The sequence below is a fragment of the Schistocerca serialis genome, chromosome 3, assembly GCF_023864345.2.
Source record: "Schistocerca serialis cubense isolate TAMUIC-IGC-003099 chromosome 3, iqSchSeri2.2, whole genome shotgun sequence".
NCBI lineage: Eukaryota > Metazoa > Arthropoda > Insecta > Orthoptera > Acrididae > Schistocerca > Schistocerca serialis.
In genome coordinates this window covers 581,075,293-581,101,374 of record NC_064640.1, presented here as the reverse complement: position 1 = coordinate 581,101,374, position 26,082 = coordinate 581,075,293, and positions in this window count along the sequence as shown.

The following is a 26,082-nucleotide window of genomic DNA, read 5'->3' as shown; positions in this document are numbered from 1 at the left end:
GGTGTTTGGTAAGAAACTCGGTGACGCCCTCACGCTTACGAGACGAACCCTCGTTGTAATGTCCTGCTCTAATTTGGATTTTGTCTGTCAGCACAAAGGTTTCGTTAGATACTTAATTCATGCATGAATTACATTTTAGGATTCTTCCGATGAACCTCAGTCTGGCATCCACGTTGATTGTAACTTGTTTTGTGTAGTCGTTGAACTTGACGTCTTTCCATATGCATACTGTTAGATACGAAGGGTGGCCGTAAAGCTATAATTATCATCACAAACAAATAAACATACGTAGTTAATGCACTCTGAGACAAAAAAAACACACAAAGACGAAATTACTCGAATGGGACTGAAATCGGTAGATGTGATGTACAAGTATAGTCAAACTAATGATTACAGTTTCAGAAAAATTGGATCATTTACTCTAAAGCAAGAGCTTCACAAACTGAGCAAGTCAATAACCGATGGTCCACCTATGACCCTTAGGCAAGCAGTTACTCGGCTTAGCAGTAATTGGGTTGTTGGATGTCCTCCTGAGGGATATTGTGCCAAATTCTGTCCAATTGTCACGTTTGATCGTCAAAATCCCGAGCTGGTCGGAGGGCTCTGCCCATAATGGTCCAAACGTTATCAGTTCGGCGACCTTGCTGGCCAAGATAGGAGTTGGCAACCATGAAGACAAGCAGTAGAAACTCTCGCCGTGTGCGGGCGGTCATTATCTTGCTGAAGTGTAAGCCTGGGATGGAGTACCATTAACAGCGTAGAATGTCGTCGACGTACCGTTGTGCTGTAGGGGTGCCGCAGATCGCAACCAAAGGGGTCCTGCTATGGAATGAGCATCACTCTTGGTTGTCGGGCCGTATTACGAGCGACAATGATGATGGTATCCCACCGTTGTCCAGAGCGGCTCCAGACACGTTTTTAGCATGGAATCTCGCTGAATGGAGTACTGTTGTCTTCAGTGATGAGTCCAGCGTCGAATCGCGCCTCGGTGACCAGCGAAGACGTTTCTGGACGCGCCTCGGACAGCGGTGGGATACCACCTTAGCTGTCGCCCGCCATACTGCCTGAAAACCAGGCGTGGCGCTCTGGGGCGCCATTGCATTTCATAGCAGTACAACTTCGTTTGTCTTTCTCTTGCATAAATGATTTAATTTTTTTAAAAATTATAATCATTTGTTTGTCTGTAGACGTGCATCATGTCTACATATTTCTGTCGCATTAGGATAATTCTTTCGTGGTGCGTCGTTTTTTTCCCCTTTTGTCTTAGAGTGTATTTTGAGAGTTTACAGGTACGTGTCTGCAGATCTGGTATACACTGCAATTCCCACTCACCGTGGCACACTGCTACAGGATCCAAAACAGAAGGGTGCAGAGTGTTGATGGAGTATGACATGGGAATTCGTTTTCAGAATTTGAAGGGGAAAAACGCTGCAGGAGTCCAGGCTGAGTTGGTGAAAGCGTACAGCGAAGTTGCACCGTCATGACACAGCGGTTTCGTGGCAGATTCTCTCTGTATGAATAACTAAAATCCGCAAGAGAGATGGAGGCCGTGGTGCTAGAAGTCCGGCGTATCACAATCGAGGTGATAGTAGAACGTGTGAAAACCACTCGTGGATTAGTGATCGAAATATTGCATCACAATTTGGATATGAAGAAGGTCACCACCCACCAGCTTTCGGAACAGCTCACATCCATTCAAAAAGCCCGGTGAACCGAGAACAGCAGCGGAAACGTTGCAGCTTTGTTAGGTCAATCCAGGTGACTTCTTTAGACGCATAATCAACGTTGACGGGTGTTGGGTGCCTCACTTATAACCGCGAGACAAAGGAGTAAAGCAATGGGAATTTTTAGGTTCATCAGCACTGAAAAAGATCAAGACCCGACCACCATCGGGCAAATGTGACGCTGAGTGTTTTTGGGACTGCCATGAGGTGATGTTATTACATTATATTCATAGGGGACAACCGTCACGGGAGCATACTACGGATATCTCCTGACGTTACGGCTGGCTGTCAAGACGCAGCGTCATGGGTAGTTGTCCAAGAGGCACTTTTTGTTCCACGACAACGCCTCTGTTCATTCTGCAGAAGACATACAGGGGTTGGACAAAAATACGGAAACACCGCGAGAAATGCATGCTTGAACATAAATGCAGATGCTACCCAAGGCTGCAGGTTGTTCTTCGAACATCACCTGTGCCATGTCCTCAACACGTTGCAAATGTCAGTCGTGTTTGGAACAGTGTTCTGTGTAATTGTGACTGCATTATGTCGGAGATAAGTGAAGTCGGACGAGTGGAAATTGCTGGTGCTGTTTGATGATTGATTCCGTAACCTAGGTAGCGGAAATGTTTGGTTTTTCAAGAGGCACCGTAACGAAGATTTTACGGCATTCACGGAAAGCGGAAAAATTTCACCCGCCAACTCACAACGCGGACGATAATGTGTGTTGCCTGATCGTGACAGACCGTCATTCAAGAGTATTGTGACGAAAAGTAAGAGGACGACAGCTGATAGAGTCGCTTGTTACTGCAAAACTGAATTTCGCACTTACGAACATTGTCAGCGCCGAAACAACACGTATGGAGCTCCGTAAGCTGGGATTTACAGGGCGAATTGGAATTCCAAAATCACGCAGCAGTGATGTAAATGCCTGCAACAGGGAAACAAATATGGTGCCAAGACCATAAAACCTGGACTGTGGAGCAGTGGAGGGAAGTCATTATTCGTGTTTCCCACTGTTTCCAACATTTGACCGAGTTTACATCTGGGGTACACCGTCCCAGGCCTACAATGCTGACTGCTTCCTGCCAAGAGTGCAACATGGCGGAGTTTCCCTGATGATATGGGCAGCCATATCGTGGTACTGCATGGACCCCATGTTTACTCTGTAATGTCACATTACTGCCAAGAATTGTGTGACGATTTCGAGTAATCAGGCCCATCCCATGGTACAATGTTTGTTCTTCAGTGGTGATGCAGTACTCCAAGACGATAGGGCCCGTGTTTACACAGCTCGCATTGTCCAGGCGCGGTCTTGTGAGCACGAGGATGAACTGTCGCATCTCTTCTGGCCATCACAGTTACCAAATCTCAACATTATTGCGCTTCTGTGGGCTACTTTCGAGAGAAGGGAGCGAGATCGCGATCCAGCCCCATCATCGTTACCAGAACCTGCCACTGTTTTGAGGGAGAACAGTATAAGGTTCCCTTGAAAACCATACAGGATGTGTAGTTGTTCGTTCCGAGCCAACCGAAAGCTGTTTTGCATGCCAACGGTTTTCCTGCACCGTCTCAGATATGGAAATGCGTTGTGATTTTGGTGTTCCCATGTTCTTATCCACCCCAAGTAGTCAGTCTTTGGACTATCAAATTTTTTCTCTCCCCCCCCCCCCCCCTCGCCCTTGTTATCTAAACATGACAATCATTGATTTCTTTCTATTTTCTCCAATAAATAGACCATATGGTGGCAGCCATTTGAAGATTGACCACAATTTTAATGTAAACGAGGAACGTTTGTTGAACAGTTAGAATTCAAATTTCTACAACCAGTCCCCGTCGAGTTGTCAAACGTTGGAAAATAGTTGTAAGTTTAATATATATAGAATTACAATCACAGTCACCAAATTTCAACGTCAGAGCTTGATTTTTCCAACGTGATGATTAAAACATTATGACTGTTAATCACATTTCACTGTTGTGACTTTTGCTGATCATTTATTGCCATTTTTGCAAATTACGCAGTAATGAAAAATACTATATTTGTTTAAGTATCAACTGCCAGCCCCTGAACCACGCATCTATTTTTACAGTTCTTACTGCAGTTACCTACCATATTCTGCTGTTCCTATGAAGCCTTATGAGGTTGACTGAGGAGCCACTTAAATGAGAAGTAGCCATTGTTGAGTGGTACTTAAGTAAATAAATTAGAGAAATCAAAGTGAAGTAGAAAATAGAATATAAATGAAAAACTTGGTTTAGTTTAGAGAGTTACATACTGCCAAACAGCGGGCAGAACAGCAGAGACAATGACGCTGAAGTCAGCAAGTTCCACATAAGCGGGTGCTGTCGATTCAGCCGTCAGGGCATCGCCCGACCGGCTCACGTGTTTCTCAGTTGTTGCATGTGAGCAAAGGCCCTCGCCTACATTCCAAGAGCCAATGACCGACGTTAAGAAGATTCTTCGAGAAGCTTTTCAACGTGACGGAAGAGGCAATGACTGGCTCACGTGTTTCTCAGTCGTCACATGCGATCAAAGGCCCTCGCCTACATTCCAAGAGCCAATGACCGACGTTAACAAGATTCTTCGAGAAGCTCCTCAACGTGACAGAAGAGGCAATGACCGTGAAGTCGTTCACCTCCAGTAAACTGAAGTGAATAAATACGCGAGACGCAGTGGGCCCGACAGATGAAGACGAGAGACGAAGAAGATAAAGAAGTGAAGAGCGTAGCAGTAGTTTCCAGTCAGTTTCGGTGCTGACGACCGTTATGCAAGAAGAGACTACATCATGCACAGTCGCACCAAGTCCGCCGCTGTAATGGAATTGCAAGCAGCAGCCTCGGCGCCAGAAGACAGAAGTTAAAAGGTATTTGAAGTCTGGTTTTTACATACCCGGGTGACTCGTGAGGACGGAAAGGAGACGGCCTCACATCAGCAGTTACCTGTGAGCTGGGATGAAGATCTGACAGCCGAAGACTGGCAAGCGGGAGTCCGTTGTTCGAGTCCGGGACACTGGCCTTCCCCCGCCGCGCCGCTCCGCTGGCCGACGCACAACACACGCGGCCGCTTAGAGAAGAGAAACACTGGGACGCCACATCCAAGGTATCACCATCCGATGCACGACTTCGCTCGCAATAATTAAACGGGCCACCTCGCGCTGCGCGTCTCCAGTCAGCTGGGCGAGACGGCGACACGAGATACACACTGCCACGCGTAATCAGACGCCGCCGCTGCCGCAGCAGAAGGCTACGCAAACGACACAGCTGCCACTCTCCGAATCAGAACATCCAGTAAGATACAGTTGTACGAAACTTTCAATAAAAGTTATCTTATGTAAAAATGCTGTTTCATTCTACCTCATACCCGAGCCAAGGAAGAACCCACCCTTCCCACATGTTGTTAAGAGAGAAAAATGGATTAATTTAATATTTTCAGCCTGACAGAATGCTTTACAATGCTCATCCTGACAATTGACTTGCATCAAAAGAGAAAACCCAGTTACATTTAGTACCAGAACTGTTACACCATATCAAGCTCCGAGAAGCTAAAAATTACCAGGAGAACAGTGTGCTCTTCCACAGCTCACCCACATGTCGCCAAAAGGCAGAGAATAACACGATGGCCGGTCATTATTGGATGGCGGAGCTGTTAACCTACTATCAAAGCTTGCGAACGTATTCCAAACTCACTCGGTGGGTTGGCAGTAACTTATTATAGCAGCTTTTGCTGTTACCAGATATTTTGTTTTCCGTAGTTTCTCGACACCGAACAACTTCTGTATTTCCATTTGTGTTCAAATATGGAATATTATTTGCATAACCTGTAACGAAAATACACAAGAAGCAGAAATACTTATGTCGACAGAACTGTCTTTCATCATTTAATTACTTTAGTTTTAGTTTCTGTGCTGTTTCATAGCAGAATGACTGATGCAGCGCTTATATAAAACAAGCAAAGCTCTGCCACTGTGGCATGAGATGGTCAAATCGCGACCGACAGACCACCGTGCCATCCTCCGCCAGGGGCGTCATTTGGAAGCGGTATGGAGGGAGGTGGGATCAGCACAGCGCTCTCTCAGCCGTTGTTGTCTCTGAATCGTCGGGGCACTCTTTCTCATTCCATCTGTCACAGAGAACTGCAGCTCTTCATGTTTGCCAGTGTAGTGTACGTGCACGAAGTTACATTGACAACTGATCACATCTTCGTGATACTTTACCTCCGATTTCGAGCGGTATATACAGCATATACAGCCTGAGAAATAAATCATGTGTTCCGAAAACATGGTGACTGTTGTGGTTGGCAGGAGAGCCAACACCGTGTTAGTAGAGGAAGCCGAAAGGCACGTGTTTTAGCTCACGCAGGCTGGCGTGAGGTCTGGAACAGGACAAGGAAATTAGAATTTAGAAAAAACGGACGTAGCTGGTGGAATACTTAACTTTAATCCATTAATGGTGAACGTCGCTCTTGACGGTACATGATTCACAGTATCAATAGTAACTGATAATGGCGCCTTGCTAGGTCGTAGCAAATGACGTAGCTGAAGGCTATGCTAACTATCGTCTCGGCAAATGAGAGCATATTTTGTCAGTGAACCATCGCTAGCAAAGTCGGTTGTACAACTGGGCGAGTGCTAGGAAGTCTCTCTAGACCTGCTGTGTGGCGGCACTTGGTCTGCAATCACTGATAGTGGCGACACGCGGGTCCGACGTATACTAACGGACCGCAGCCGATTTAAAGGCTACCACCTAGCAAGTGTGGTGTCTGGCGGTGACACCACATTCCTCCCCCGCAAATCGGCGTACGGTTATGGCATAAGGCTTCCGCCCGCCGTGGGGAGAACCCAAGTTGACGTATGCGACGAAGTGGGGAGCCTAACAACAGGCGAGGCTGTGCCACCCGCACCCTGCCATTCGGACCGCGGGGAGCTAGGAAACGCCCGAAAACCTGCTCCAGGGTGCACGCCAACATGCGGTGTATGCGCCCGCAGAGAGACAGGAGGGGCCGAAGGGTCGACCTCCATCGGGCCGGGGCACCCGACGGGCGAAGACGACATATGGTCCGGAGAGGGCAAGAGTTCCATGTCGGAGGACAACTGGTCACGGGAAGCGATCGGCGGCGCGTGACCCAGGGAGGCGCCCGGCGGTTGCAGCGACGCGTCCACAGCGGGTGTCGCCGGCGGGAGAACAGGCGGCGGCGGCGGCGGCGGCGGCGCGTCGCCATGGGGCAAAATGGAAGGCAGCGTCGGTAACACCTGGGGCCGAGGCGAGCCAGTAGATGGGTCCCCAGGGCGCTGACCGGACGGCACCGTCGCTGAAAGCAGACAGGGAGCGGCAGATCCCGTGCGACAACAGAGGCGCAGCTGATTGAGATGCCGACGCATCTTACCAGAGGCCCCCAAAACCAGATACATAGCGCGGCCGAGGCAGCGAAGAATGCGCCCTTCGAGCCAACGCAGTGAACCTCGATAGTGGCGGTAGTAGACAACGTCACCTGGGGCAAAAGCAGGTGTCTGCCGCTGCACAGGAACCTGATGCCACGGATGTAGCAAAGACATCAAGGTTCGATGAGGGCGGCCGTGGAGCAACTCAACCAGCGAGCGACCATCTCGGGGCTGAGAGCGATACGAGGACAAAAAGAGCAATAATGCGTCCTCCCAAGAATGCGACTCTTTCAACTTCAACATCTGTGACTTGAAAGTCCTGACCAATCGTTCAGCGGCACCGTTTGACTGTGGCGAAAACGGCGCGGACGTCAGATGTTGAATACCATTGGCCTTGCAGAATGACTGAAATTCTGCGGACATTGTCGGAAACAATAGTCTGTGGAAGACCTTCGACGCAAAAGATAGCAGATAACGCTTGGATGGTGGCAGATGACGTCGTGGAAGACATCCAGGCAACAAAGAAAAATTGCTGAATGAATCTACCACAACCAACCATCGAGCATTCCAGAATGGACCAGCAAAATCGATGTGTAAGCGTTGCCAAGGGGAAGTGGCTTTTGGCCATGCAAAGAATGTCCGCGGTGGTGCTGATTGTTGTTCGGCACACACCATGCAAGAAGAGCACATATTCGTAATCACGGCATCGATTCCGAACCAAGTACAGTGCTGACGAGCAAGTTGTTTCGTTCTCACTGTACCCCAATGTCCTTGGTGGAGAAGCTGTAAGACAGAGGACTGTAACGAACATGGGACCACCACCCTCGACTGATCATTATCAGATCGCAACAGCAAAACACCACGTCGTATAAAAAGTCTCTCCTGGTGTGCAAAAAATCGGCGAACCAACGAGTCTCCAATCCGTGACTTTGACAAGGGCCATTGCGTGGCAACAAAACGCAGAACAGTAGCAAGGTCAGGGTCGGCAGCTGTGGCTGTAGCTACACGACGAAAATCAATCGGAAACGATTCGACCACGTCATCGGTTTCCGAATCAATGAACATGCAAGTAAGTTCGGAGGAATCGAATGCTATATCCTCAGCAACAGGCAAATGGGACAACGCGTCGGCGTTTCCGTGCTTAGCAGTGGACCGATACAAGATATCGTAGCGGTACTGCGAGGGGAAAATAGACCAGCGAATGAATTTCCGCGCTGTAGCGGAGGTACAGGCTTGTTCGGACGAAAAGCGATGTCAAAGGTTTGTGGTCTGTGATGATGGGAAAGTGACGACCATACAAGAAATCATGAAACTTTGTAACACCAAATACGAGAGCCAATGCTTCTTTCTCGATCTGTGAATAATTTCTTTGCGCAGACGAGACCAATTTGGACGCAAAGGCAATAGGGTGATCATTGCGATCCATCTTTGTGCGCAAGCACAGCACCGATCCCGAAATCCGATGCATCCACCATCAACAAAAGGGGCTTCTGGGGATCGAATGGCGTAAGGCAAGTATTGGAAAGCAACGCCGATTTCAACTGGCGAAAGGCGCGTTCGCACTCCGTCGTCCGGACGAACGGAACACCTCTACGGCGTAAGCGATGAAGCGGAGCTGAAATGGAAGAGGCATGCAGCACATATCTGTGATAATAGTTAATTGTTCCCAGCACACTCTGTAGCTGCTTCAAATTCTGCAGCGAAGGCAAGTCTTGTATGGCACAGAGGTGCTCGGGACTGAGCTGTATGCCTTGGGCATTGAGTACATGTCCCAGGTAGAGCAAGTCACGAGCAAAAAACACACATTTGTCCTTCCGCAAGCGAAGACCATTTTGTCGCAAGACCTGGAATAATGTTCTGAGATTGGCTAAATGTTCTTCTTCCGTCTTTCCGGAGATCACAATATCGTCCAGATAGTTTGCTGCAGTAGGGGCTGACGCACAAACAGTTTGTAGATATTGCTGAAACAATGCAGGGGTGGATGCACACCCGAATGGCAGTCGTTTGAATCGATACAAACCAAGATGCGTGTTAACCACCAAAACCCGCTGGGATTCTTCGTCCACCGGTATTTGCAAGTACGCACCCGCTAGGCCCAACTTCGAAAAATATTTACCCAGGCACAGTTTGTCAAAAAGATCTTCCGGGCGGGGTAAAAGGAAAAGTTGCAATTACTAGTTGTGGATTCACTGTTGCCTTGAGGTCCACACAAAGTCTCAATTTTCCGGAAGGTTTTGGCAAAATTACTAAGGGTGATGCCCAGAGAGAAGCCTGCACACGTTCAATTACACCTTGTGATTCCAAATCGTCTAATGTTTTTGCGACCTCTTCACGCAATGCGTCGGGAACATTGCGTGCTCTGAAAAATTTCGGTTGTGCGTTTACTTTCAGTTCCAAATGTGCTTTATAGTTCTTAGCGCAACCGAGGCCTGGTGCAAAAATGTCTGCAAATTCTTCACATAGACGAGAAACACTGTCGGAAGGCACAGTCTGGTTCACTGATAGGACCTGATTGACTATAGACAAGTTAAACAACTGAAATCAATCGAAACCAAACAAGTTCACTGCAGAAGAAGAACGAAGGACGTAAAATGACACAAGTTTTGATTGTCCCTTGTATGTTGCAACACGGCTGCACTGTCCTAACACAGGGATCTCTTGACCTGAATAGTTAGTTAACTTTACAGTTGCGGCATGCAACGGAGGTGTGCCCAGCAGTTTGTAAGTGTCTTGATTGACCAGTGAAACTGCAGCCCCGGTATCGAGCTGGAATGGTATCACTTTTCCGTTAATGTCCAAGTCCACAAAAAGTTTATTGCCCTGCTGACGACAAGAGCGACTGTCTCGTGCAAAGTGAACTGACACTGGTACAAAATCACTTGAGACTTGACGGGAGTTACGGCGATGTCGACGCACACTATTTGTGGGCCGAACACAGTCACTGTTAGAGAGAGTGCCACTGGGCGGAGTGGAATGGACTATATGAATTTCCATGGGCGAAGTTTCACGAGCCTGAGTATCCATGTTTCGATTCCGATTCCGGCATGAAGTAAAGGGCCCGGAATGATTTTGAGTTTCCGATCTGAGCTTTTCCTGGCAAACACTTTGAACATGTCCTTTTTTATTACAGTAAAAGCAAATAGCTTGGCGTGACGGGCAATTCTCACGCGAATGTCTAGTAGCACACCGCAGGCATGATTTTAGCGCTGCATTTGCTTGCCGGCGCGGTACACGTGGCTGAGAGCCTGGCGGCAGTGGCGCGGCCGGTCGTGAGGGCTGTGTACTGTTCCGTGCAGCTCGCCCGGCGGGCCGGTTAACCTGACATACGGGTGGCGAAGTTTCAAATGATTCCTGAGCAAAGACAAGTGTCTCCTGCCGATCCAATATGTCCATCACTTGTTGAAGGGAGGGATTGACTAGTTTCAAAATCTGTTCCCTTATACGGACATCAGAAACGTTCTGTGCAGTTGCATCACGTACCATAGTATCTGAATAAGGGAGTCCACATTGACACTCAAAAGCACAATCCCTAGTAAGGCCTTGCAAGGTTGCAACCCACTCCCGATTAGTCTGACCCGCCATACGTTTTGTAAGAAAGAAGGTATACCGTTTGGCAACTACATTGACTGAGTCTTTGAAATATGCATCTAATGCAGACAAAATTTCTTCGTAGGACAGAGTTTCTACGTCACGTTGGGGAAATAATTAGACTATCACACGGTACGTTTGTACGCCGACCGAAGACAACAAAAATGGCTGCCGCTCGTTACCTTGAATTCTGTAGGCGGCGAGATGGAATCCAAATTGGCGTGACCACTCCGTCCAGCTTTCCAGTGCAGCATCAAAAGGACGAAAAGTTGGTGCAACTGCGTGTTGTGGCTGCGTTAGCGGGGGAGCGGCGGCTGCCGCGTCGTTTTGCATTGCACGTTGACCTGGACGAGCTGTCCAAGGGTATCCAGTAATGCCTGCGTCTGCTGATGCCGTAAGCGATAAAATTCGGACAGTACATCTGGAGATGGTGGCGAAGCCATTACACAAGTAAATCAGGGCAGTATAGTTAAGAACGCGGTATTGCCTTGTCGCCAACGTTGTGGTTGGCAGGAGAGCCAACACCGTGTTACTAGAGGAAGCCGAAAGGCACGTGTTGTAGCTCACGCAGGCTGGCGTGAGGTCTGGAACAGGACAAGGAAATTAGAATTTAGAAAAAACGGACGTGGCTGGTGGAACACTTAACTTTAATCCATTAATGGTGAACGTCGCTCGTGATGGTACATGATTCACAGTATCAATAGTAACTGGTAATGGCGCCTTGCTAGGTCGTAGCAAATGACGTAGCTGAAGGCTATGCTAACTATCGTCTCAGCAAATGAGAACGTATTTTGTCATTGAACCATCGCTAGCAAAGTCGGTTGTACAACTGGGCGAGTGCTAGGAAGTCTCTCTAGACCTGCCGCGTGGCGGCGCTCGGTCTGCAATCACTGATAGTGGCGACACGCGGGTCCGACTATACTAACGGACCGCGGCCGACTTAAAGGCTACCACCTAGCAAGTGTGGTGTCTGGCGGTGACACCACAGTGACATGTCAGCGTAGCTTCGTACTCGTATTCGCAATCGGCAGATATGCAGAGCTGCAAGTCTCTGTGACAGGTAGCACAGCCACCAGAGAGCGTTAGTGTGTTTTGTGTTGTTACCGCACATCGAAGGGTATGTAAGGGTCATGTACAGCATCAGATGTTGAGTGATCACATTAAAGGACATGGAAACGCCGCATACTCGAGTGAGACAGCGTTACCACCTCCGGACAGAGTTTAGAATGGGGCTAATTGTGTGTCTACAATTGCCCGGCTGTTCGAACCATACAATATCTCGACTTCTGGGACACTAGGAACGTGACAATGGCCCGATGTTGCACTGCTTTGAAAAGTGACGGCAGGCACACTCGTCGTCAAGGTACCAATCTACCACGTCTAAACACCGCAAGTGGAGAGCGCCGTATTCTGCACCGGGTTTACTGCAACCTCTTCAGAGCTGCGCGTGCCATCAGAGAACAAGTGACGAACTCCCTGCAGTAATCAGTGTCGTCGCGCACCACCTGCCGGAGAGTAGCAGCTGCCAAACTATGGAATTACCGTCCCAAGCTAATGCTGTCGTTAACATCAATACACAAACGGCATGCACACAAGCCAGAGGAGTTACGACGTCATACAGATAAATGTGCTCGTACTGCCAAGTTCTTTGTAAATTTTATTCGATTTTGTAATAGCTCAAATAACGTCACATACACTCGTAACTCGTGAAGCTTCATTTCATTTCCTCCTCTTCCTCTGGGTGATTCACTTTTTTTTTGTCATGTAATGTATGTGAGGGGCATAGTTTTCCACCGCATATTACCTGTTAAAGTCATTTGAATACTTTTAAACTTAAATGAACAGTGACCAGGGGCTCATGAAACTAACAGCAACGCCTTCTCACAAATTTATTAATAACTGAGTTACAGTTATCGATTAGACATACAGTATGTAGAGCTGTAACGCTTACGCCGCGCGGGACTAGCTGAGCGGTCTGAGGTGCTGCAGTCATGGAGTGTGCGGCTGGTCCCGGCGGAGGTTCGAGTCCTCCCTCGGGCATGGGTGTGTATGTTTGTCCTTAGGATAATTTAGGTTAAGTAGTGTTTATGCTTAGAGACTGAAGACCTTAGCAGTTAAGTCCCATAGCATTTCACACACATTTGAACATTTGAGCTGTAACGCTTATGTAGACTTAACATGAAATTGCGGAGTATAAATACATCGTATATAGAGATTTTTGTGCTGTTGTTGCAGCCGTTGAATACCGAATCCCCCTGCTCGCCGCCTCCCCCCCCCCCCCCCGCCTCCCGACACCATCACAGCCTCTCCCCTCCCCCCCCCCCACCCTCCCCAACATCGCCCGCCCGTAGCCCCATCAAGTTCAGATGTTTACGCCACTATCCAAGGGAACTTGCGCTGTCGGCTTAAGATACAATGTCTTACTTCTGCTTTGAACTTACCAAAGGTTTAAACATGTACAATACCAGTCAATGTTATATTGCTGGAAAGTCATTTGGCCATTATTAAGAAGAGACAATAAATTGTTTTTACCACCAGCAACGTTCAACAAACGGTAACATACTCAAGAGAACATCTGCTGATCTGAGAAAATCACACAAGTCAACAAATTTAAACTTTTTTCTGCCTCTGGTTTGCAAATTGGTGGATTTACCTAATTTTGAGGTGCTGCATTCACTGGTAAAATTGGATTTTCTCTACCACGTCACATTCCTTACATACACATCAGAATCAGCACTTGTGAATACTGACGGAATTAAAATAAACATGAAATACATATTTAAAACACAATAATATTTATTATGTATATATGAACATGAGCCCAACAAAAGATCTGAGTTAGCCCACAACGTAATTTCAGCTCTAACTTTGTTTGGTATTCGGAAAGTATGACAAAGATGCTCTCCTTTTGTCTACCATTTCTTCACTCTCCCCAACAAGATTCCAGCAGCATTCACCCAACGTTAAAGGGTTCCAGTGACCTTGATAGCGGTGTTTCGTCATACGGATGTGTTGGTGAAAGCGTTAACTCCGCTCGTTGCTTACGGTTCCCAAATTTTTCGGAAATAATTCAAGGTGGGAATCTAAAAGTGAATTCTAAGGGAAATTCTACATCCCATGTTCCTGCAGCTCTCTGACAGATCATTTACAATGGAAACATAATTATCATCTTTTCTGTTCCCAAAAAAGCCCTTCACAATGGCTTCGAAAGAGGACCAGGCAACTAATTCGATATTTGTGAGTTTCCGCATTGTAGATCCTGCACGTGATATAGGTCACAGGATGACATCTTAACGAATAGTTATTTCCTGTCATCTGCTTAAACTTTATTACTCTTTCGTATTATAAGTTTATTCGGCGTTATTGCCATTTTCTAGTAAAACCTACAATTATTATACGTGGTACAGATGTCGTCAATTAGACGGTATTTTACATAGAGTATGTAGTTACATTAAATTGCTCATAACGTGTACATAGTGCATACGTTTCTGGTTGCTGTTTTCTTGTTGACATATTATGAACAAAGACGTATTTTCCATAAGATTTTACCTTTGTTTCTATTTTGACAGCTTATTAACTTGAAGCAGGTTTATTTGTTAAGTTGTTATAACGTATTTATATAATGGGTTTGTACATGGCCGTAATTCTATTGATGCTTTGTATGCTGAGTAATTACGTATTTTTGGTAAAATTTGATAGCTCTATAGCTTGATCCAGAGATACTGTATATTTACATTTGTTTATCTATATCTTAGATACTGTGGTTTAAATTGCTGTTTGTGCAATGTCTGGTCTATGCTGTAAATTGGTTTATCATTTCAAAATGTTAGTAAGGTTTTCTTAGCTTAAAATTTCATCAAATGGCGATATCTATACTATGTACAATAATTGCAGTTCATGTTAGAAAATGGCAAAAACGCCAAAATAGGGTTATATCGCGAAAGAATAGTAAAGTTTAAGCAGCTATCAGGAAATAAGTATTCATTAAAATTTGTGAATTTGGTATCAAAGGTTGAATAACTTATCAGTTTTCGTATTTGTGGTCCAACAAATATACTTTCTTTCAGCTTTACTTCTCTCAACTTAGGAAACATTTTTATCAAATGTCTGAAGGCCCGACCTTCTTATCCAATAGCTTTTACAAAGTTCTTCATAAGGCCAAACTTCATTTGAAGAGCAGGCAATATGAGTTTATCGGACTCAACCAATCGAGGGTTTCCCACACTTTCCCTTCTAGTTACGTATGATTTACCTGTAAGCCATTCCTTAGCTGTATTGTGGTTCTTGGTGTCACGGCCGTCCCATTGGCAAAAGAACAGCTGTATTTCATGAACCAACTTTGTAAACCTGTGGCTTGCAAGGTACAAACAAAACAGGTAACCTTTCAACATGGGACACAGGCAAAAGCAGTGAAGATACATTTGGACACTAGTTTCGCTTGAATGCTCTGCAGTATTTGTGGCGCAGAAGTAACAGTCTGAAAAATGGTCCTTGAGACACCACACCACTGGAACAGTGAATGGCATGGCTCGGCGTTTTCCTATTAACCATTCCGTTGAAGTCGTAGTACTGGCAAACCATCAACAAAGTAAGGGCCGATCAAGTGATGTCCGGTTATGCCACACCACATACTCACTCTTCACTGTCATAGACTGAACGCCTTACGAAGATAATGTGGCTCAAATGGTTCAAATGGCTCTGAGCACTATGGGACTTAACTGCTGTGGTCATCAGTCCCCCAGAACTTAGAACTACTTAAAACTAACTAACGTAAGGACATCACACACATCCATGCCCGAGGCAGGATTCGAACCTGCGACCGTAGCGGTCACGCGGTTCGAGGCTGTAGCGCCTAGAACCACACGGCGAAGATAATGTGGATTTTTAGTTCACCAGTAATGCATGTTTCCTAAATTTACATTGCGGTTATTTGTGAACTTGGCCCCATCAGTAAACAATCTTTCTCCACAAAACTAATTTCATGTAGGAGAACCCACTGACAGCATTCAAAACTATGTTGAAAATCACTGAGCCGGCCGGAGTGGCCGTGCGGTTCTAGGCGCTGCAGTCTGGAACCGAGCGATCGCTACGGTCGGAGGTTCTGATCCTGCCTCGGGCATGGATGTGTGTGATGTCCTTAGGTTAGTTAGGTTTAATTAGTTCTAAGTTCTAGGCGAATGATGACCTCAGAAGTTAAGTCGCATAGTGCTCAGAGCCATTTGAACCATTTGAAAATCACTGACATGTAACTGTTGATGTTGACAAATGTGAAGCGGTTGATATTTCCATTTGTGAACGATACTCAGAACAGCTCTTTTGTTGATATTAACCTTTCTTTGTGTTTAACGATAACTAACATGCGGATGTATTGCAACAGTTGTAAGGACAACTACTGCTGCAACTTCTTTGGTAACATACGAAAACTTCCAGTCTCGCGAAACCTTTTGATAGTATCAACGGATGGTGGGACGAGTTGGACGGTGTTAACTGGGAACGGTTGTACATACAGTTACGCTGTTCTTCATGCATTTTGATAACATTCGAAATACATTTCGTTCAATTCCCCATTAGTAAATGGCACTGTACTCTTGAAAATGCTTTGGACATTACTAACGATTCGGCTATTTGAATGTTTTGCAAGCAACACACTGCAAACGAATTACAGCATTCCTCGTAACAAACCTGATCTACGTAGACAGTCTTTCCAGTACGCTTCAGTTAATCCGCTGAAGGACAGCACTAAAGTGACAGCATGTTTCTTGTGCCGACTTCTCAAGTTTCTCTCGAGAGTAGCGTAAACCTCACGCACCTACTGCCCTGGCGGCGCAAGTTTTCTTGGAGATCGAATTAAACTCCCGTGTTGCGGGATATTAAACGGTCGCAACAACAGTACAAAAATCGTCACATTCGTGTCTGTACAGATGCTACTATAATTTGGATTTTAGTCACATTTTTAAAATGTAGCCGTATATATTGATTACTAGATAATGGATACAAGTACCGAAATTATTTAATCGTCGTATACTAACAAGTACAGCACCATTAAGAAAAAATAACGTTTGTAAAAGTAATTCTTAAAAATTCTTTTTCTGATATAGATGCTTGCAGTACGTTACCACCACGCCAGGAAAGGACTGGGCCCCGATTAAACATAAATTTTGTTGGTTCTAACAATCAGAGTAGTTTTACAAGCACTAAGTTTGTATCTGACGATGGCAGTAGCCGAAGTGATGTTATAAATACTTATATTAAGCGACCTGTAGAGTGTTTTTTCAAAATATTCACAATAGTTGGGGACTCATTTAGGAAATTTATTTACATTATTAATCAACCCTATTTAGTTCATCAAAAGCACACTACGTCTTTTTTAATCTTCATTTCTCTTACGGTTCGTTTGTCGTTGCCGTCAAATGCCCTAAATACAAGTACACGGAACAGGTTCCACGATTTAGCTCTTCATTTGTACAGTTTTATTTTCATTTCGTGGGCTATACATTAGTTTAGTCTTATTAAAATTGATTTGCAGATTTACTTTCATACTCGCACTGTTAAGTATTTCTATTCATGATTGAAATGTATGTGCACTAGAATCAAACAGTGTTCCGTCATTAAGATATCTAAGGGGGTTCAGATATATTCCATTATCAAATATTTTCTCTTTTAGTTTTCCACTTCAAGGATCTAATAATTGCGTCTTGGACTACTGAAAATGGATTTGCCGATACGGGACCTTCTCATTACTATCATCTACAACTTAGTTCACGGTTTGGAAATCGTCATTGTGCTATATCTATTTCTAAAGTCAACATTTTCCTGTGCTTGAATCAAGTCAAACATTTTTTATGATGTTTGTGATAATTTTAGTGACCATACTTTACATTACGTAGAAGAGGTTAAGGTGTCTATACCTTTTCACATCTTGTCTCTCAATTTGAGGGTGTAACGACAGCATTGTTGGGGTTTGGGAAATTGTGAACCTCTGCAGACATTCCGTGGAGAGTTACGTATGTTCCTTTTCCAATATTTTTTTCTTTAATTTGAAGCATTTCCACTGAAAAACCATTATCTACAGCGCATCCCATTGCTTGAAGACTCGATTTATACATCTCATCTTGCAATACTTCTGGAGTTTCAGGGTCACGGGTATTTAGTGCAAGTAATGGCAACACGTAAATGTGAAACAAAAACTGTTCAGAATCGTAAAAGTTCACGAGGCAACTAAAAACTCTTAAACAACCGAAAGAGTTCACTCCACCACAGACGAATCTGAGATTAACCAGTGGGGCAGAGAATGAAGTGGATTAATTGGCTAATATGGAGAGACGGGGTTTATCGGTTTACAGGCGTTGGTGCGGAGACGTGGGCTATCAGCACCATTGTTCCGCACCGACACCTGGTATCAGCCTAACAAATACCCGGGTGTACAGCGCGTGACAGCCCGGCCTAACGCACACGGCCTCTTGTGCCCACCGAGTTAAGACGCCATTATTTACGGCCGTACTCCTCTCAGAGGCAACAAAAAATTGCTGCAAGGTTAATTCGTGCATTAATTATCGCTACCTCCTTCACGATACTGAAGCCAATGGATTCCGCTTGAAGTAGTTCTTAGTTTATCGGATAAAGATAAGTGCGATTTGGAGTAAATTGTTTCGAGGAAAAAGGAAAGGTAAAACAGTAGTAATAATGGATCTACTCTGAAAATGTAACAAGGTCGCCAAAAGAGTGATACAAACCTTACGCTATAAGAGACCTTGGAGTGCGAAAAACGAAAGTAAACTGAGTTTCCTGCAAACGCAGTTAACAAAATACATCATTCTGCTGCGTTCACTCACTCTCTCTAACACACACACACACACACACACACACACACACACACACACATACACAAATAACGAATTGGCCCAACAGTTTTCCCACATCTCATAGTTATACACCTTCTTATACACCTACATCTATACTCTGCAAGGCTCCTTTCTGTAATTGTTGGAGCTTACTTCGTGTAACACAAGTATTTCTCACCTCCATCTATTTTTCACTCTCGAAAACTGTGCGAAATGAGTGACTGTTGGCAAGGTTCCCCATGATCTTTAAGTTGTATTCTACACTTCTGCTGAAAGATATTTCATGTGCCACCAAAAACCTCCTATAAAATCATCTTAGTTTGGTGCTCAAGCTTTTAGACAAGCCGTTCTTGCAGAATGTATACTGGGAATCCGAGCCTGCCAGTTAGGCAAACAAATTATTATATTTATTGCCCAAACTTGGCTACTATTACTCAGGTCTGTAAAATAAAAACAATTTTAAGGAGCTTCATTTCGATTCAGATGGCAAGCTGTATAATAATGTAAAATACGGCCTGCGGGGCGCATGCTATCCTAAGCAAGTATCAGTATGGCCCAAGAAGTGAGCATGTATTACACACTTGGCAAAGTAAAAATAAAAAAAATCATAAAATTCCGCCGCGTATATAAAGTTATGATAAACTAAATCTCCCGCCACACGGTACTATTCTTTCTCTCATTGGTCCATTAATCCAGCGGTTATTGTTTGTCGTAGCGTTAAGTATATTCTGTGCGGCCTAAAAATACTCATCGTCTTCCTTTGTGGCCCAGAAAACGTAAGAGATTGGGCATCCCTGATGAAGAACCTAACACTGTCCTTAGCTGAGTGACAGCCGGTGCGTTGCCTCAGCACGTTCCGCCAGGGGCTGCCCACCCTCTGGAATAGAAAACTACGTAAAGTTTTCATCAATAGACGTTAAGAAGAACCCATGAAACGTCCACACAGAACCACTGACGGAAAGATGATGAAGAAACAGATCGAAAGAAAGAAGACCACAAAAGTGAGCAGCGCAGCTGACTGTCAAGCGGGGCACCTGTATTCGTTTCCCGGCAGTGCCAGGTATTTTTCCTTGGTGGGAGAACTAGTACGGAGTGCACCAGCCTCGTGAGGCCAACTGAGGAGCTACTCGACCGATTAGTAGAGGTTTCAAGTTCAAGAAACCGGATAACAACTGGGAGAGTACTGTGCTGAACACAGGCCCCTCCATACTGCATCTGATGACGCCACTGGCAAAGGATGATACGGCGGTGGGTTGGGCCTGATTGGCCGTCTAGGCTCATATCGCGGGACTTTACCTTTTTTTACCTTAACAATCTAATGGATAAGGTAATAATCATAATAGAAATGAAACGTTTTCGAGGGTAACTTTCGTTCCAACAAGTACTATTAAAACATGATTCATTTCAAAGAACTGACTTAAGTACCCTCTTACGATGGTACAAACGAGGAGAAACACCGTTGAGTAGTAGAAAGACTACTTATTTGCATAATAGGCGGATGTAAATGCAATGATCTTTTTGCTACAAAACTTTATTTGGACTACTTCGTCATCATTTGGAAGACTTTAAAGCTTAAAACGGTATGTACCACCTGTCCACTATTGGAAAATATGTTAAATACAATATTTCGTTAGTCGCGTGGAAGCTAGTGATCGTAGTGCATGGCGCGACTTCGAATGTACCCCAAACGCATCTATAATCATAGCTGTGTGGAGGCTGCACCATACATTTGGTTCACTTGCTTCCTCAACGTTAACTAGATATTTAATTTATTTTGCGAATATAGAGATGTGGTATACACTTTAAAATCTTTCAGATGATGAAGAAACAGTCCAAATTATTTTCAACAAAATAAATTTTTATAGTGGCTTTTGACGGTATGTATAAAAATGTGTTCCGCATGAGCCCTAAGTTTTATGATCTTACCGTCATGATCATTTCCCGATAAGTCTGTGGGATATCGTATTTGACGAAACATGCTGCTCTTCTTTTTCATCCCCCTATCTCCTGAATTTCTGTTACTTACCAGTTGTCTCAGAGAGACGAAGAGTACCAAAGAATCATTGGAACGAGGCTTTCGTAAGCTACCAAATTCGAGGGCAAATTGTATGAGATAAATTAGTCAATGAAAACAAAATCATATTCTGCAAAGATGAGATTATGCTAAATCTGTGCGCCATGATTATGTTTCCCCATAATTTGCACGAAAAATGCTTAAAAAGCGAGAACTGTTTCTACGGTCAGGACTCTCTTCTGTAGACAAGGAACAACGTATTAAACGTATTAATGGAGACCCCAACACTTAAGAGTCTCGTCAGTTTTCATCTAGTGTGCTATAAATGATTCTGACTTAACGTAGTGACTTTCTCTAGACTGTCAATAACTAATTCTCGTCTTCGAAAGCATTGTAGTAATATGAATAGTTGTAAGGTAAAGAGCTTCTAATGAAAACTTCAACTATTTGTTTACTTATTTATGTATTTATTTCACTTGGTAAGGTGAGGGTTTTCGGCCAACTCTTACTTCTAACCATACATCATGGGCGAGACAATATAACAATTTCTATAGCACGTGAGGAATATAATAATAATTATAATCACAATCAAAAGATATAGTAAATTTTAGGAATGTCAGTCTTATTTGTATTATGTTAAGCAATTCCTCCATTACTTTCTTATCCAATATGAATGATGTCATCCAGCAGAAACGTGTGGCATCAGTAGAGAAGAAATTATTGTAAGAAGAAGCTGATGTGTCAGAAGAAGAACGAGAAATAACGGGGTGCGATTACCAGGTGAGATGACCAGTAGAAACAGAAATGGAAAGAGGGAAGCAACGCTTAATAAAAGGTAAAGCGTTAATCGCCTCTTGAATGCGGAGTGATTTTGCGTAAGATGCATGTTACAGAAAGGGAAGTTTGCTCCACAGACGTATAGCTGAAATGGAGAACGAGATGCAACACGCAATCATTCATAGCTAGCTCGAGTCGTTTGGAGATTTCATTATTTGTGCTCTGTTGAACTACATCACAATAGCGACGAATACCCAGGACTAGAGAGAGGTCTATGCATTGTTTAATTTGAGCTGCAAGTACCTTTCTACATTTGTGAGTTGCATTTAGGCACGAAAAGGAATTCATGTATGCTGCAACAATTCGTTCCTTTCAATGTGAATTCTCATTCAGGATGACTGAATCTTTTTACTGTTTTTCTATGGAGTAACTGCATACCATGAAGAAGTATTTGAGGACTTGTTTCACGAATGTTTCCACTGATCAACTTTCGGTGTGATATGAGGATGATCTGTGACGTCTTACGGTTTTTTTAAGTCCCAAGCTTTGTGCCCAACGTGATATTGAAGAAAGAGCGTCATTCATATCTGATATGGCTGTAGCAATGTTCTGGCGCTTCGATACAAATGGATGTCGTTAGCACATAAGAATGAGTAATCGATGAAATATCATTCATATACAGCGAGAAATTCAATGTACAAAATACTTAACCCTGGTGTACCTCAGAGAGTACATGTTTCCATGACGATTTCTCCGACTCGCAGATGACACATTGACAATTTTTTTTGAGGCAGCTGTCGAGCCACACTATTGTACTGTTTGAGAAATTTAAATGCGTCATTTTCGTAAGTAATACATAGAAATCAGCGGCGTCAAAACAATCGCTGAAGTTGAGCAGCGTTCAAATGTTCGCTTCACTCCTGTCCATAACAAGTTTGACATCGTCAGTCCTTCTGATTAATGCAGTTGCTCTGCTATGATGGTTACAAAAGCCAGACTGGTTTTTATCGTGGATATTTATGGGTTTTAAGCGTCTCGTGTTCATGAACAATGAACGCCAATGCTTTAGAGAGTAGGGGTAGAATGCTTCTCTGCCTATAGTCGCCTGGCGATTTTGGGTGATCATTCTTGGCTTTTGGTAGAAACAAGTTTTGCTTCCACCCAGGAAATGTATCACTAACAAGAGAGACATGACGAGAAGTGGAATAACAATATCGGTAACGTTTCTGATTATAACTAATTATTAATTTCTGCATCAGATAAGATTCTATGATTGTTTTCCACACTTTGCATGTAGAAACATGTTTTAAGAAAGCCACTTCTTTCGGGAAGGTGCTGCCTTGTGGATGATGATTTTTCCGCAAATTGTGGGCTGACGGCTGTTGAGAAGAAGCTGTTTAATTCTTCTGTCATTTGTACTCTGGCGAATCACGTGAAATGGTTTCCGAAGTGATTGTGGCCGCAAGACGGGAATTAACAGACATTAAACGCTGAATGATATTTGGAGTAGAAGCACGGGACATTCCATTTCGGAAATCATTAGGGAATTTCAGGCATTACATCTCTCCATGGCCAACGCAGTGGCCGAAGGTCTCCGCGTAACGACCAAGAGCGACGGCGTTTGCGTAGAGTTTTCGTGCTAGCACACAAACAGCACTGCACGAAATAATCGTAGGAATCAATGCGCGATGTACGATGAACATGTCCGTTAGCACTGTGTGGCGAAATTTGGCGTTAATGGGCTATGGCAGCAGACGACCGACGCGAGTGCCTCTGTCAACAGCACGACATCACCTGTAGCGCTTCTCCTGGGCTCGTGACCATGTCGGTTGGACTCTAGACAACTGGAAAACCGCAGTCTGGTCAGAGGAGTCACGATTTCAGCTGGTAAGAGCTAATAGGATTCGAGTGTGGCGCATACGCCACGAAGCCATGGACCCAGTTTGTCAACAAGGCAATGTGCAAGCTGTTGATGGCTCCATAATGGTGTGAGCTGTGTTTACATGGAATGGACTGGATCCTCTTGTGGAAATGGCTACATTCTGCTACTTAGAGACCATTCGTAGCCATTCATGGACTCCATGTTCCCAAGCGGCTAGGAAATTCTTATGGATTCTGGACATTTCTAGCGAATGATTTGGCACGCAGATAGCCGGACGTGAATCCCATCGAACTTTTTTAGGACACAATCGAGAGGTTAGATCGTACACAAAATTCTGCACCGACAACACTTTCGTAATTATGGACAGCTGGCAGCATGGCTCAATATTTTTGCAGGGGACTTCCATCTACTTGCTGAGTCCACGTCAGGTCGAGGTATTGCACTAGTCCGGGCAAAAGGAGGGCCGACAAGATAGTGGGAGGTGTCTTATGACTTTTGTACCCTCAGCGTACAACACAGCGAATTTGTCAGATTTTGACGTTGCGTATGTTTTGCGACACTTCGTTCCGTGGCTTCCTGTGTACTTCGCACATACACGTGTCGGCTTTCGCTTGAATCATTTATGTGCAGAGTCTCGTTTATTCATTATCTGGTGTAGCTCAGTAGGCAACCATGGAGCAGGAGTTCTTTTTACTGTGACAGAACAATTAGGTATATGCTATTGATACAATGCAAGAAGTCTGCGATTGAATTCCTGGACTTACCAGTCTAATGTCGGCCGTGTTACTACTGAATATTTGAACATTTCTTGTGTTCCGCGTCATAGTTAATCTCCTTTAAGTTTCTGTAAGCTGTTAGATTACTCTTTCCCTGGGGGTTTACATTCAGTACGTTAAGAATGTCAGAAGAAGTGGGGAATATTAGTTCCAAAGTGGCAGGAAGGTAAAGCCAAGACACTCCGAAAAAAAATGGTTCTGAAGAGTGGAGAAATTAGGAAATTTTGACGTTGCGCATGTTTTGCGACACTTCGTTCCGTTAGGAAATGTTGGGTTGATGATGAAGTACTTGTTCTTTGCACAGAACACTTAATACCAGTAACATATTTTCACGCAGCATTTTTTTTTTTTTTTGACGTATTGTTCAGCAATTTTGAAAAGCAGTCATTGTTAACTTTGGACTGTAAATATTCATTTCAAGGTATATTTGTCCAGTTCCGTCTAACATGTAGTTTCCAAACAGCATCTTGTAACCTGACAATGCTATTTGTGTGGAACGTTATACAGGATGGCGCACGTGCTACGTCTACCAATTGTAGTTAGCAAACCATACCAAATGTACATTGCATTCCAAGCAACCACACTTCACTGAATAAGAGGGAATCAGGCAATCAGTATACTAGGGAGAGATGATCTGTGCAGATGTTAGTTTCGGCGACAGAAGTCTTTATCCGAAATGATTTTGTTATGAAGACTCAGCAGATGGAGCAGTAATGTACTACGATTTGGCTATACCATTAGAGGCACCGTATTCTCAGGTGGGTGAGAGAGGAAATGGCTACTCGAAATGTTTTGAACCAGCAGTCACTTGGTAGTGGAAGATGTTTTCCAATATGCGAGTACCAGAACAAGTGTCTACATCACTGGAACACAGTTCCAGACGTACAGCACGGCGACATGTTTAAACATTACAACTGTCGCGAAGTTTAGTGGGTCATTTACTGGGTGATTTCATATTTCATCCGAATAAACTGCTGGTGATTGAAGAATTAGACACACTGACACTTGTCAACTTTACTGACATTCTTGCAATGATTAACTGAGAGCCACTGTTTCTCCAAAAACTGCAGATATCTGACGAAGCATGGTTTTTCAAAACTGGATATGTTAATAAGCGAAACTACCGGTATTATTCAGAAAAAGTTATGGTATGATAAGCATTTGGCATTTGGGGTATTTCTGGTCCATATTTCTTCGAGGATGACGCCGGCAGAAACAGCGAATGTGGACCGCTACTGAAAATATTGCAGAATTTCCTCGTTTTGGAATTGCAGTCAAGAGGGTTGTTGAGTAGTATTTCGTTCCATCAGGTTGGTACAATGGTGCATACAGCACGCCAAAATATGACCATTCTCCGACAAATTTTCCAAACAGTGTGATATCCGACAACTGCAGTTTGATGTCCATCCCATTCTGACGCTTGAAGTTTTCAGACAAATGACGAACTCACGAATGTCGTTCGCAGTGAAATAATCAACCATTCTGCAAGATATGTTGAAGCCCGTTTTGAAAGCCTTCTCCCGATGCCGTCAGCACAGCATCCAGGCAATCGGGGATAGTTGGAGGAACTTATTTTCAAGGTATTGCGAGGTCTGCCGATGCGTGTTACGTACTGTAGTGGTTGACATTTCGTGTATTCATGTTTCATAACACTAATAAATTACTATATTCTGTCATCATGTTTCCGTTATCCTTAGAGAATGGTAGTGTAAGTTGTACCACTCCAATGACTGCAACCAGCTGTCCCATGTCACAGAAGAAGTAATACCGTCAAACTGTGCACATACTTTGTCCACATGCAAAAATATATCCAAATTAGATGTACTGCAATCATAACCTTTCATGGTACTCTCAAATATTAACCATAACAGCGTATTATTAGAAACGTTGTATTTTCGTAGAAACAGTTCATGAATTACACCACTGCTAAATCACACAAAAGAACGTCCCTGGTTATTATTCAGTTAACAGCAATGGAAATAACCAACCCAGTAGGCGACGCCATTAAACGGCAGTTTCGCATTTCGAGCGGACTAGGCGATATTCAGATAAACTTGACAGCGAACAGCAATATCATTGATACATTTGGGCAGCAGAACAGCAGA